The sequence below is a fragment of the Tupaia chinensis genome, unplaced genomic scaffold, assembly GCF_000334495.1.
Source record: "Tupaia chinensis unplaced genomic scaffold, TupChi_1.0 Scaffold000478_3, whole genome shotgun sequence".
Classification (NCBI taxonomy): domain Eukaryota; kingdom Metazoa; phylum Chordata; class Mammalia; order Scandentia; family Tupaiidae; genus Tupaia; species Tupaia belangeri.
This window is the reverse complement of record NW_006159990.1, coordinates 4828224-4843271: the sequence shown is the minus strand read 5'-3', so window position 1 is coordinate 4843271 and position 15048 is coordinate 4828224.

The window sequence follows — 15048 nt, the reverse complement described above, 5'->3', positions numbered from 1 at the left end:
TCGGCAAACAATAATTTGCACCAAAAGAGAAAGTCACTTACTCCTAGTCAGAGAAACATTCCCGCAAGAAGTATTCAAAGTGAATACATTTTCCAATGGTTAGAAGTAGAAGAAGAGCCTCAGATATGAATAAACAAGGAAATACATCTCCATCAAAGGTACAGAATAATTCCTCTCCATCTTTCGTGCTAATGGACGATGTCACCAAAATGTCACATTCACAGTATAGCAAAAGCATCTCAAAAAAAAGATTGAACTGTATTGGGTCTGGCAGGCAGCATGGTGATTAAGGGCGCTAGACTCTCGCATGGCTGACTGCAGTCGTGTCCCGGACCTGATCAGTCAGCCCACTCTGTTTCTTCTTCTGTCCCTCGCTGGTCAAATTTAAAAATTAATAAATAAAAACAGTTAAATAAAATAATAATTTTTGAGAGGTTTTCGCTAGAGGGCGCAGGCACTTGCCAGAAAGACGGAGAGAGACAGAGAGATAGAAAGCGAGAAATCACCCCCCAGGGGGGATGGCCAGGCTGTAATCCCTTCTCCTCCATTCTCCTCTTGGGATCTTGGGCACGCACACACACGCGCCCGGTGTGAGTTTAAGCCGCCGGGTCCAGGACTTGAACCGTGGTCCACTATGTGGGAGGTGCGCGACATAGCCAATACGCTTACTGCTAGTCCCAAAATAATTCTTTTTAAAAAAGATTGAAATGAATTTATAAACTACTTGGATTAGATTTTAATTTTTCTTTTTACTTTCAGTTTAGTTAAGATTTATTTGAAATACAGTTGTTTTGTTTCTATTTGCTTTCAGTTTGGGTTCATTTTGTTCCCAAAACGAGAAACAAAAATTAATCATTAATATGAAATTACTTTTACTATAAATAATCCTTTACAATATAAGCAAATATAAGATTTCCAAAAGTTGTGGAAATATGATTTAAAAACACGTTTATTTTGGGGCTGGCAGGTGGCGTTGCAGTTAAGGGTGCTAGATTCCTACATAGTCAACTGTAGTTCAAGTCCTGGACCTGGCAGTTTGCCTTCTTGCTCCCCCCACACTCTATCCCTCACTGGTCAAATTAAAATAAATAAATAAATAAACAGATAAATAAATAAAGTCTAAAAATAGTTTGTTTTGATGCCAACTTTTTTTTAAATCCATGCATAATTCTTTCATATTTATTTTCTACAAACTTTTTGAAGACACCTCGACCCATGTATTGTTTTTATAGAACCACTGGTCCTCATTTGTTTACTGCAAAGTAAAATATCATTTTACATTAAAAATATACATTGTTTAGTTTGAAAAATGAAAAATTATTTTCTTTCTTGCCATTGAACATTTTGACTGCATGAATCAGGAAGATATTTAGTTGACTTGAGGACAGAAGTCTGACTGCTTTTTCCTATTTCTAAAATCCCTTCCAGAGAGCCTGAGGTGAGTCACAGCCACAGACATGAACAGATCATTTTGGTCCATTTGATTAAAAGAAAAGAAATTCTTCCTAGGTCCTGTCCCTGGCACAGTATCCTTGTAATGAGTGAGTCACACCCACAAACATTAACAGACCATTTTGACTCATTGATAACAAGACTCTTCCAATATCCTGTCTTTGGGACAGTATCTTGTGAGTGGATACAAGGCCCCTTTTCTCTTTTATAAGCCCTGCACCCCTTCCACATGGCCAGCCTTTGTGGGCCAGACCAATGGAAAGCTCTTCACTAAATTCAAAACTTTTTCTCTCACTCTCAAAATCAAATAAAAGTAAGCTCTGTACCTGATCACTTTGAGAGTCATGCTTTGCCTCCTCTCCAGGCCTAGGTCACTCAAATTCATGCTTACAAATAAATCAGATTAATTATTTTTGCAGATTTGGTTATTTCTGTTGACAGACTGAATATTTAATTAAGTAGAATTCTTTTGAGGCCCCCCTCTCTGAATGAAAGTATTTAATACAATCTGTGCTTTTCAATCAGGACACATGGGGATTTGATCCAGGAATGTTTGCTGATAGGCTCAGAGGCTATTCGGCCTCACTAGTTCTCCAAATTCAGGAGCTCATTGGCCCCACTAGCTCTCCAAATCAAAATTTGTACTAACTTTTATTAGTGAACAGTTAAATAACTAATAGCATATTATAAATGCAGCTGTTTTGACTTCTGGGTTGATCTGGGATATTATTATAAATTAGAAAATGTTCTAGGTTTGCCATTTGACAACCTTGAATTAAATTTTTATTACCAGATATTAAGAAAGGTCCACTTCCTAAAATATCTAAGTAATTATAAAGGAGAAAACATGAATTTTAAATATTTTTAGTAATTAAATATAAATGTATCTATTAGAACTTCATTGTTGCTATCTTCTTCCTCCTCATCCTCATCTATACAACAATCTTGCTCTCTCTTGGCAAAATTTTTAGGCCCAAGGGACCAGCAGTTAGCGTAATGGCTATGTCGCTGGACTTCCATGTGGTTGACTGTGGTTCGCGTCCTGGACCCGGTGGCTTAAAACTCATGCCGGGCACATGTGCGTGCGTGCCCAAGATCCCAAGAGGAGCATGGAGGAGAAGGGATTGCAGCATGACCATCCCCCCTGGGGGTGATTTCTCGTTTTCTGTCTCTCTCTCTGTCTTTCTGGCGAGCATATTCACCCTATAGCAAAAACCTCTCAAAATAAATAAGTAAATAAATAAAATTTAAAAAAGAAAATTTAGGCCCAAAAATTCAGTGACTAGGCCAAACCTTGGTATAACTATCTACCTGATAGGTAGTTACCTATGCTGTGCCCTACAGTTATGTAACACGAGCAGACCTTTCATTATCACTACAACATTTAATTTCTAGAAATAACATAATTAAGACTAAGGGAAACTTACCTAGTTTTCTCCTTGGGCTTTCTGAGTCTCATGATGATTGCTTATGAGGACATCATTTTCCTTCAGGGCCAATCGCAAGTTCTTATTGATACAAGAACATTCCCCAGATAGTGTCTGAAATTAATGTGATATTTCTCAAAAATTATGATAGCTTCCCTCCTGGCCCTGACCTGGGAAGCTGAGTGGCCTCACAGTCTGCTAATACTGGCACATGACCTTTGGTCTGGCATGCCACACACAAAGGAGAGTCTGCAGATGGCAGAATGTTGAGGGGGAGACCTCACATGCAAAGGAGAAATCTTTGGACGCCATAATTTCGACATGAGCACAGTGGACCATCTCTAGGTAACTCATCCAAAAGTGATGAGCAAACTTAATACCACCGGCCCCTCTGCAGCAGTCAGGGACTTCAATTTCCTAGTATAGGTCAGGGAGAAATTGGCAACCATTTGTGCTTAAAAGCTCCACTACATTTTTTTCCATTGAACATCTTTAAGAGCGTTCCTATACCCCATGAAAGATTGGGGTTACCACCTAGCAATCTATTTTTTGCCTCTTCAGCTCAACCTTTGGTTTCTATCATCCTTTTTATTGTTTTATTTATTTGTAATACACATCTATATAGTAAAGACTGCTACTGTGAGTCTTGTGATCTTAGCCTGAAACCTTTCTCTTGGCTTTTGTGTTTAGCTCCCACCAAGGTCAAAGTGGAAGTTCCAAGAATTCATATTCCCAAATCTGCCCTCAATGATGGACAAGATATTAACTCTAAAAATTGCAGCTTCTGGGTTGTTCCTGGCATGGTGGATAGAGGATCCAGATCCCACATTCTAACTGTGTGGTTTAAATCCCCACTCTGGTGGCTTGGGAAACATGCCTGGCGCATGTGTGCCTAAAATTTTGATAGAGTAGAGAGATGGAGGAGAAGGGATTATAACATACTATGCCCCATTACAGGATGCTTTCCTCCTGTCTCTCTCTCTCTCTGTCTCTCTCTCTGGGAAGCACACCTGCCCTCTGGCAAATTAAAACAAAACAACCGCAACTTCTACCTTCTAGGATAGCTCTCAGGTATTTTCTATACTGTCTCCCAGATTTTAGCAGCAAGATTCAGCTCTGATTGCCCTCTGTAGTAACCGGTTCCCTCATATATCCACGACTGGTTTTTTCCCTCCCGTACTGAATATCCTGTTCTCCTACTAACATTTCTTACTCCAAGACTTTGTCTTAGGGTCTATTTGGAGAACTGAAACCAAGCCACTTACCTTTTCACAGGCTTCTCTAAACGAAGAGATAAAAATTGATTCCAGCCCTCATTAGTATGTCTGGCTTTAGCTTCTAATCTTTGTAACAATGAATGAGCAAAAAGTTAAAAGTATAGTCCAAGACTACTTAGTAATCTTCAGGCATCGGGAAGACTAGTTCCAAATACACAAGTGGACAAGTCATTCTAAGCTTTCAGAGGTACTCATTTTGACTCCTGAAATTAAATATGTAATTTATTTCACTATCAGCCTTGGGAACAATTTTAGGAAAAGTGAGTAGATATTTTTTCTTCAGCTACATGTATAACAAATTTTGTTTGTCTTGGAGAAAGAACTCTGTCCCAAAGTTAAATCACGGTCTTCATTTCCAGAGGTAGAAGATTGCTGCAGGTTTTAAATATCAGATCTTCCAGCATTGTGTTTTCCTTTGACACTTCTGCTTGTTTCTTTTAGATTTTTTTTTTTTTTTTGATATGGGGTACGTGTACTTGTCAGAAAGAAACAAAGAGAGAGGGAGAGAAATTACTCCCCAACTGGGTGGCTACTCCAAAATCCCCTCTCCTCCATTCTCTTCTTAGGGTTTTGGGCACACATACATTTGCTGGGCATAACTTTTAGACTGTGAGTCTGGGACTCCAGCTGTGGAGTCAGCCATGTGGAATTTATTGTCTTAACCAACATGCCACATGTTGGGCCTAACACTACAGTTTTAAACACATTTATAAATAGGGATTAAAACTCACCCATCTTGGGACCAGCATTTAGCGTAATGGCTATGTCGCTGGACTCCCATATACTTGATCGCGGTTCAAGTCCTGGACCCAGTAGTTTAAACTCATGCTGGGCGCATGTGCGTGCATGCCCAAGATCCTGAGAAGAGAATGGCGGAGAAGGAATTGCAGCATGGCCATCCCCCTGGGGGTTGATTTATCACTTTCTGTCTCTCTGTCTCTCTCTCTGTCTTTCTGGAGAGCACATGTGCCCTATAGCAAAAACCTCTCCAAAAATAAATAAATAAATAAATAAATAAATAAATAAATAACAGTTGCATTTTGTTTGACTGATTTTGAAGCCAATCAGCAATAAGTGAATGAATAGATTTCAGATTTAAAATCAAACAAAATCAAATTTCAGATTTAATAATGTAATGTAACAGTGCAGTGATCTATGAAACAATGTGAAGAATCAGATAACAGTTTTAAAAATCAGACTGTGAAGGTATGGATAGATGATTTTACCAAATCTCTTAGGTGAGTTGGTTAGTAGAGTTAATCGTGTAGTGTTGAAAGTGATTCTGATAAACAGACACATTAAAGAGTTCTGCACAAATACTAAGTATTGCATGTTTGCACATTATGGCTAAGTAATTATTGTTTCATTTATAAAAAAACTCAATAAATCTATTATGAACTCATAGCAGGTGTATATGTTTATATACATTATATAGTTAGGTGTATCACACTATGTTTGAAAGGGAGATATTGTGGCAATATGGTAAGTGTCTGAAAATAATGTAAATATGACTGATAATGAGAGTTCCACTTTTATAGGGTATTATTAATAAGTGACACACCATGCTATTTAAAGCTATAAGTGTATTTTACCTAATTGTATCTAAGTTTTGCTTTAGCTACTCTCCCAAATGCACATACTCTGTGCACATACTTTGTTGTTTATACAATACTTTCACAATGTTTATGTTTTAACTTCATTATATTAATTTTATCAGATAGAAAAAAAATTTTGTTTAGATAGCTATAATTTTTTATGTTACCGTAGCTACTACTACCTGGTATATTTCATTTCACTTGGCATTAGAAATAGCACTAATAATCATAAATACTTTGAATATATAGAAGTTAATGACAGAATATTTTATTATGAAAATGAAAGAAAACTCATACTCCTTAGGTATGAGTTTAATTCACTCCTGTAGAAAGACTCATCATCTCAAACATTATAAACAGTATATTCAAAGGATATACAACCTTTAAGAAAATCTTTGTAAAGGAGAAGATATTACAGCTCAGAAAATATGAATCAGAATTAAATTAGAGTGAATTCAGATGAAAAATGTCAAATTTATGCTATTAAAATAGCAGAAATAAATTTTAATAGACTTTCTAATCGAAAAGAAAGAAAAAAGTGAATCAGTGGTAAATCATTACCATAGATAAGAAATACAGATACTGAATGGAAAATATTTCTATACATGAAGTTAATTGCTAGGAAGTTAGGAAGGAATGGAGCACATTGTAAGCACTTGCAAAGCTGTGTCCTTCAGTAAAGAAAGGCATCTGGGGCCATGAGGGGACATGGAGGTTAAGGCAGCTGGATCCCATATGGCCAATAGCATGGTTTAAGTCCTAGACTCGGCAGCTTGAAAAATCATTCTGGTCTGTGTGTATTTCTCTTTTTCCCTCTGCTCCCCCAACATTCCAACATCCAACACATAGGCCTTCTCCAGTCCTCATCATCACTTCCCTGGAGAAAAGCCCTCTCACTAGCCTGTGAGCCATGACAGGTAGTACTGAGACGGTGGCCTTTGTATCTTCAGTCCTTGGAATATAGGCTATGCTTAGGCTTCCTTGAGGGCTTAAAGCTGGCTTGAAATAATTTTCCCCAGGACTTCTTAAATTTATGCTTTTATAATTCTTGATAATATAATATAAAGATATCACAGAAACGAATGCACCTCATTACCCTATTAGAATAAGAAGAAACAATTAATTTTGAAAAGAAGGCTATAGCAAGTCTATATTTGCAAACCATAATGTACTAAAATTCACTCATTAATAACATTTTTGGGACCAGCAGTTAGCGTAATAGCCATGTCACTGAACTCCCATGTAGCCGATGACGGCGCGAGTCCTGGACCCAGTGGCTTAAACTCACACTGGGAACATGTATGCGTGCCCAAGATACCGAGACGAGAACGGAAGAGAAGGGATTGTGGCATGGCCATCCCCCCTGGGGGGGGATTTCTCGATTTCTCTCTCTCTGTCTCTGTCTGTCCGGTGAACGCACGTGCCCTATAGCAAAAACTTCTCAAAAAAAATTTTCTATAAAGTCTCACTTTTTGCTATGCTGTTTTCTTTTCATTCCTTTGAGATCCATTCAGTGGCACAAAAAGGGGAAGATATGCGGAAAGAAAGAAGGGAGAAAATACATTCTTGTGTGTTGCACTTATATAATATGTCAACAGAGTAAAAATTACAACCATTTGGGGCAATCAGGTGGCATGAAGTTTAAGGCACTGGATCACGTATCGACAACTGCATGGTTGACTTGGGCCCACTGAGTTGAAAATCATACCTGGTATATGTGTATGCATCCCCAAAAGCCCAAGAGGAGACGAGAGGAGTGTGGATTGCTATGGTGGCCACCAACAAAGTAATAATATTCATGGTTTTGTTCCCATATTATTTTCATTTTCTTGTCATTTAAAAAAATGGAACTCTGAACTTTCACTTACTTTTTCAAGAAAATGCAAATAAAATACTTAGTATAGTGACTAGAGCCTCCTTGAAATCTCTTTTCAAAGGGAGGAAATATAGATTTACATTATGAATCTTCTAAAGCCACAGAATAGAACAAATATGAATTAATGATTTTAGTTATTACAGCAGCTTCTATCATCCTGAGAATGTAAATGCAGAAGTTTGAAAAGTTGATGTGCTCAGTAGACATTTTTGTTGTTCAGTGGCATTTAGACTTACCATTGGATAATTTAGCACCGGTGGTTTAATAGTAATAATAATTATATACATGTTGACTGAATTTCCCATTTCACAGTACTGAAGAGACACATGAATCTTTCCATTAGAGAAAGGAGGCTATATTTTAGAATGGTACATTTGCTTTGAAGAGACAATAAACAGAATTAAGTGTATTGTTAAGTATTCTTTCTTTACTATAAGTGTAAATTGTTGACACCAAGTGAAGAGATGCCACACAGCAGATATTCTTGTTGGATGAAGCATGTACTGAAGTATCACTTTCTAACAATTAAGAAATTAGCACTAACAATTATGTGTCATCTCTTCTCTAGAGCTCACAGCATGATTACTTTACGCCTAATTAAGGGCCTAAATCAGCAGAGAATGTCTGGCTTCAGCCTTAGGGGGAATTCCTGTAGGCTACTTTGTATTTTCTCTATTTAAATTATCGTAAAATTCAATATTACGTGACAATTTGAAAAAGGGGCCTTACTATTTCAGTTTTCTCATTGCAAATAAATATCTGATTTTTATGTCTTATCTTTTTACATTTCATATCTTTTTACTTATGGAAAAAAAAGAAGAAAAGAAATGTTGATATGAGTTTGAAAGTATTTCTCTTTCAACAGATTATTTCATTCTCTATAACTTCAAGTCACTGCAAAAAGTTTTTAAAGCTATAATCTCCAACTCAGCACCGAAAAGCCATGCTCCTTAGCCCGATAGAGAGAAATGAAACATTTAGTTTGATATATCTGGAGTGTTTTATTGATTCTTTAACTTAAGCATCTTGTTAAAAATACTAATAAAAGAAAAAGAGTGGAGACAAGATTTCCAGAGAAGTAAATGAAACCTTGAAATGACACATTTAGACACGTGTGGAAAAACTCATATGTGTGCGTGTGTATGGAAATTTACGCACTTGTGTGTTTATGTGCATGTATGTACATACGCTGTATATGCATAGATACGGCACTTGCATACTCATGTTTGGAGTGTATCGAGCTTCATTATCTTATATACACTATAATACTATCTCTATTTTACAGCTCAGGATACTGGAAACTGAAGCTTAAAGTGGTTATTAACTTTCACGCAGTCAGATAGCTAGTAAAATGGGTGAGGTATAATGTAAAGAAAACAAGACAGACTAATACAAAGTAAAGGTCATGAGAGTCCAAAGAAAATTCCTAATTTAATGTTGCCTTTATGATTAGTTATGCTCTTTCAAAACTAATTTAACCCTAAAGGAATGTCTTACTCAAAAATATAAAACAAATGGCTCTAACAGTTTATCAAATTTAAGGGAAAGGTTCTTAATACAATTTTTACTCTTCTTTTGACATATCTGCATGACAAATTTAGAAAATATGGCTAAAGGGAAAGTTGTTTTCTCTAAAGAGAGAGAGAGAGATGAAAAACACCTATGATATAATATGATAAAAGAAAGAAATGAAGAAATTCAATCTGTGGCAAAGCCTATATATCAGAAACTACCTACAAGAAAAAAATGAAAAAGAATAAAACTATCTACAAGAAAATTTCCATGTTTAACTGGAAGTGCTTTTATTCTCCTTAAATTTCTAAAATGGTAGTCAACAACTTCAAGAGAATAAAAAATAAGAAAGCTAGAAGAGAAATAAAAATAAGCAAATTCGAGATTTTTAATGATAATGTTTGGAAGAAGAAAAATGTTTTCTATACATGACTTATTATTCCTCTAGGCTCTCCCCTGACATTGTGCATAACTAAGCCAGAAGATACTCCATTTCTTTTTCTCTAAGAATGTAGGAAATGAAAATGGACTGGGTGAAAATCGGAAGCTATACTTTTCTTCCCGTTGCATAATTTACCATCAAACCATTATCAAAATCTTTGAAAGTCTGGCTCCTGCTCCTGAGGGGAGGTGACAGAGACACAGCTTTATAAATGACAGTTGATCAATTGTTTTAATTTTGTTTAGTATTTCAAATACATTTATTATTGGGAGAATATAGTTAGAATTTTTTTTTACTAATTTTGAAACTTGATGTATTGAAGCACATGATGTATATGTAAATATGTTTTTACATTTATATAAAATGCATAAGCACAAACCTATGCATATATGTATATAATCTCAAATGTATACACTGTAGGTATTCCGATATTGTCATGGGTAAAGCTTTGATTTTGGGATCCCAAAAGAGCCAAATGGTATGCAGTAAAAACCACCCACATAAAGCTAATAAATACTCAAGAACCAAGAATTTAAAAAATCAAAATGGATTTAAGGAAATCAGGTATTTGACCTGAAATAATCTGTATACTGCTTTATTTTATTCATTTCCCCTCTAAGAGGAATTTTATCTGGAGAATGTAAAGCCCGGATTAGTTTTTATAAGCAATACCTCCATACATGCAGAAAATATAAGCAGCAAAAATGTATTGCAATCTATATTTTTTCAGCCTCCATTTTCTGCCTAAGAAAAACTAAGTTCTCCCTTCCAACTTTATATATATAATAGATCAACATTATAAAATGTTTATTCTATAATTTTTTAAATTATTTGTTTGATAATGATACTCATAAAAGTTCTGATTTTTCTGGTATTTATTTTATATAACTTGCAGAGCAACTTCAACTTTATATTGATAACCATAAAATAAATGAATTCTTATATCTGAGGAACAGACCAAAACAAATCATATATCAGGTTATTTCATACTCAATGGTTATTTAGTCAGAAAATATTTCCACAATGTTTTGGCATTTTTACATCCTCTTTAGAAAATATCCTATAGTTTCAAACCAGTCCAACAAAGCTTATCTTTGTTCCTCACAAGGGCTGTAATTTAACTTTCTTTGTTTCCCTTTTCACAATACCTGTATTTCTATTAGGTCAGGGAAGGAAGGGGGAGGAACAATGGCTTATTTATTTTACCCAGACTTTTTTTTTTTTTTACCTATTAAAAAGTCCCATTGTTAAATTAACCCTGAGGATTAAGTTATAGGAAAATTTCAATGCTTCTTTTAACAATATTTTTGAAATGCAAATGATCATTGAAACTATTACTTGCCTTATAACTAAAATACACTACTGTAAATAACTGCTTGTTGGCAATTTTCATGTTATTTTTGTCCTGTCTTTTCTCATCTAATTAATAAAGAGGCAATAAGAAGGCATTACCCATTGCAAGCATCCAGATAGAAGGTCTTTTAATGATAAGTTTCTACTCTGTGGTAGAATTCAATATTCATTTGATTTAAGAGCATTATCTAGTGAGCACAACTACTTTATAATGGGTGAATCAATGATTTATGTTGGACCAAAATACTCATCAATTAATAATAAAGAATACTGTCTGCTCTTTCAGAAACAAAATGAACAGCAAATAAACATCAAGAGACACACACACAAACATAAACCATCAAAATCTCATTCTCATTTGTCTCTGACAGTGGCCAACTTCTTCTAACATATTAAAGGGAAATATTAATCATTAATGGGAAGAATAAAATGTTTCTGAAATATGAAAAATAAGGGAAATATTTCCACGCCTGAGCTACTGATCTGTTTGCGCTTGGAAATGATGGTTTTGTCATCAAATATTATTCTAAGTAAAATTTAAGATATCCAAATACATGATTAATCACTTTTCCAGGTTGTTCATTAATAATTTATAGAACAACAAGTGTTAATAGAAACAGGATAAGAAGTTTTCTGTAATCACTTCCAATAATTAGAATGTGAGGATGTAATTGAATAAACTATTTATGGGCAATTTTATATCTTTAGGAAAACTGTCTAGATAACCTAGATAGAATCTAGAATTCTATGAAATATGTCATAATTAAAATAGCTACTAATAAATGAATTATCTGTGAGGTGAGTTATGGTTGCTTAAAGGGAGATATCTCAAGACTCAGAGCAATACCACAGATCCACAAGGGAAGGATATGCAAGCATTTGACTCTTTGGTTTGGACTCTGGATGGAAGGAACTGGGTTAAGAACAAGTGTAATGATCTTGGGTCATAAGTTGATGCTCCATGAGATTAGGAAACTTTTCTTTCATGTTTATTGTTTCCCTGGTACTTAGTAAAAATGTCTAGCACATAGTTAATAGAATCAAATATGTCTGTTGTCATTAGTAAGGATCCTGAATTTAAAAGTTAAACATCTGGGGCCAGCAAGTGGTGTGGTGATTAAGGCACTGGACTCGCGCACGTTCTAGTCCCAGACCCAGTGGCTCGCTTTCTCACGTTCTTTCTCTCTCTCTCTAGTGAGCATATATACCCTGTAGCAAATTGAAAAATAGAAATCATGATAAATATATATTTTTTAATTAAACATCTAATATATGTAAGATTGTGTGGGTAAGTGCTTCACCAAAGATATAAGGGAGGTTCAAGAGAAGGGTCTTACAAAGGATCTCAGACCCTTACTAAATACCTTCCAATTCTGGAACACATTGGTTTGAAATGTAAAACTGATATCAAAATTCAATGTTCAATGTTCCAGCACTATGCTGGATGTAAGTGCATAAGCAATGTAGATACATGTTACCTTCTAAAGTACGGGCTCAGACAAAAATTTCCAACAGATCCTATGTCTTTACCATAAATTTTTGAGGTCAAAGTCTTTGAGTAATGTTATTGGTAAAAGTAGGATCATTCAATGGGGAAATACAAACTTTGTATCTTTGAACAATTAACTCCAATGAATTTCACCTTTTTAGTAAAAATGTGCAAGTATGGAGGTTGTGTATAGTCTTGTAAAAATGAAATGCATTAATACCTCAAGGTCACATTTGAGAACAATGATTACCACATATTAAGTGCCAATATTTGTTAGATGTCTGTTGTAAAGTTTTGGAAAGGAAACTACAATTCAAGAGACAGCGCGAGTGGGTATATAGGTTGAATGTTCCAATATTTAAGATTCCATGATGGGACAGCAGGCGGCATGGAGGCTAAGACACTGGACTCCCACATGGCTAATGATGATTCGAGACCTGGATCCAGTGGCTTCAAAAGCACACCAGGCACATGTGCTGTGCTCACAAAATCCCAGAAAAGGATGGCAGGAAAAGGACTTTGGTGTCTCCAACCCCGTGCAGGGGACAATTTCTCACTTTTCCTCTTTCTATTTCTGTCTATTTCCAGCAAACATATGCACCCTATGGTAAAAAAAACAAAAACAAAAACTCCCACCTAGTCGATTGCGGTTGGTGTCTCAGACCCGTTGGCTTAAAACTCAAGCCGGGCACGTGTGCATGCGTGCCCAAGATCCCGAGAGGAGAATGGAGGAGAAGGGATTGTGGCGTGACCATTCCCCCTGGGGGGTGATTTCTCGCTTTCTGTCTCTAAGTCTCTGTCTGTTTGTCTGGCGAGCGCACGCGCCCTATAGCAAAAACCTCTCCAAAAAAAAAAAAAAAAAAGATTCTATAGCAGTTATTAAAACCATGAGAATAAATAAGTTGTATGAGAAAAACAATTGATGAGAGAAGCATATAGGTCAAGTCTAACCTGTCAGATACACATACATTTCACAAGAAAGAAGACTGTGTAAAGTGCAAGTGCAGTAATGGGCAGACACTGGCAAGGATGTGAGCTATAATCGTCATTCAAATTTTAGTTTTTAGGTAGTAGCTTAACCTTGGCAATTATGTATTCACTCTGATCCTCACTTTCCTCACCTATGAGGGAGTGTTCAGAGAATTCATGGAAAGAGTATTAAGAAAAAGCTATGCAACGATTTTAAATTTTATTTGCAAAAAATTAACTCTAATTCCATTTTCTACCAAATTTTTGAAATTTCCATGCAAAAGTAAGGGATGACATTAAAATTCCATGCCAGACTAATGGGGAAAATAAAATTGCATTAACTTTGCACATACCACAAAAATATTGCATATTCATATATGGTGATTATTGTGATAAGAAGGAAGAAGGAAGAGAAAAGAGAAGAAAAGGAGGGATGGAGGAAGGAAGAGGGGAAACAAAGGGAGAAAGGAGAAAGGAGAAAAAGAGGGAAAAAAGAATAAAAAGGAAAAAGAAAGAAGAGAGAAAGGTGGTTGGATTCACATGCAGTGAGAGTTGGATATCACAATTCTGACGGCAGTTCAAATCCCAGCCCTGGCATCTTGAGAACATGCTGGCCATGTGTGTGTGCATGCCCAAATCCTGATAGGATGGAGAAATGGAGGTAAAGGATTGTGCTTGGACAATGCCATGCACATTGGGAGAAAATTCTCTCTCTTTTTGTCTGGCAAGCATACCTGTTCTCTGGCAGTGAGAGAGAGAGGGAAAAAGAGAGACTGACAAAGAGGGAAATAAGAAAAAAGAAAAAAATGAGACATGGCATTAAAATTTTAGTTTTGAGAAACTGGCAGAGGTTTCAAAAAATGTGATCAAGAGACCAGCAGATAGCATGATGGTTAAGGCACTGGACTCCCACACAACTAACTGTGGTTTGAGTCCTAGACCTGGTTGCTTGAAATTCACTCTGGGTGCATATGTGTGTGTGTGCCCAAAATCCCAAGAGAAGAATGGAAAAGCGGGGTTGTGACATGTCCATTCTCCCTGGGTATGGGGACGATTTCTCACTTTCTCTGTCTTTATCTCTGTCCATCTATCCCTCTCTCCAGTGAGTGCACATGTCCTGTGGTAAAAACCAAAAAAAAAAAAAAAAAAAAAAAGGATCAATATCATTTGAGGAGGTGAGGGAAAGGGAGGCGAAAAGTAATACTAAAGACAATTTTACTACATTGACCCTTGTTTCTTGTTATTTTCAACAAAACTTTGTTATTTTCTTTTGAAAGTTTCATTGTATGTTTGTATAGGATCAAAGCAGCAAGTTTTATGACATTTGCTGTGTTTTATTTTTTATTGTTCATTTACCAAAGTGATGTTTTTATTTTGAAAAATGGTAAAATACTACATAAAATACCATATTCCAAAGATAAAATATTTATTCTTTTACACATATAACTTCCATTCTTCCCTAAGCATAAGTGTGTGTTTGTATGACATCACATGATGCATATTTTATGTGCCTTAATCTTCATTTAGCAATATACTGACAGGCTTTCCCACTTCATTTGAAGTGATTGTATAGTATGCGTCCTTTCTAAACAAACTTTTTATCATTGGATAATTAGGTTATTTTCTTATTTTGCTACTGAAGTTAAAACTGAAATG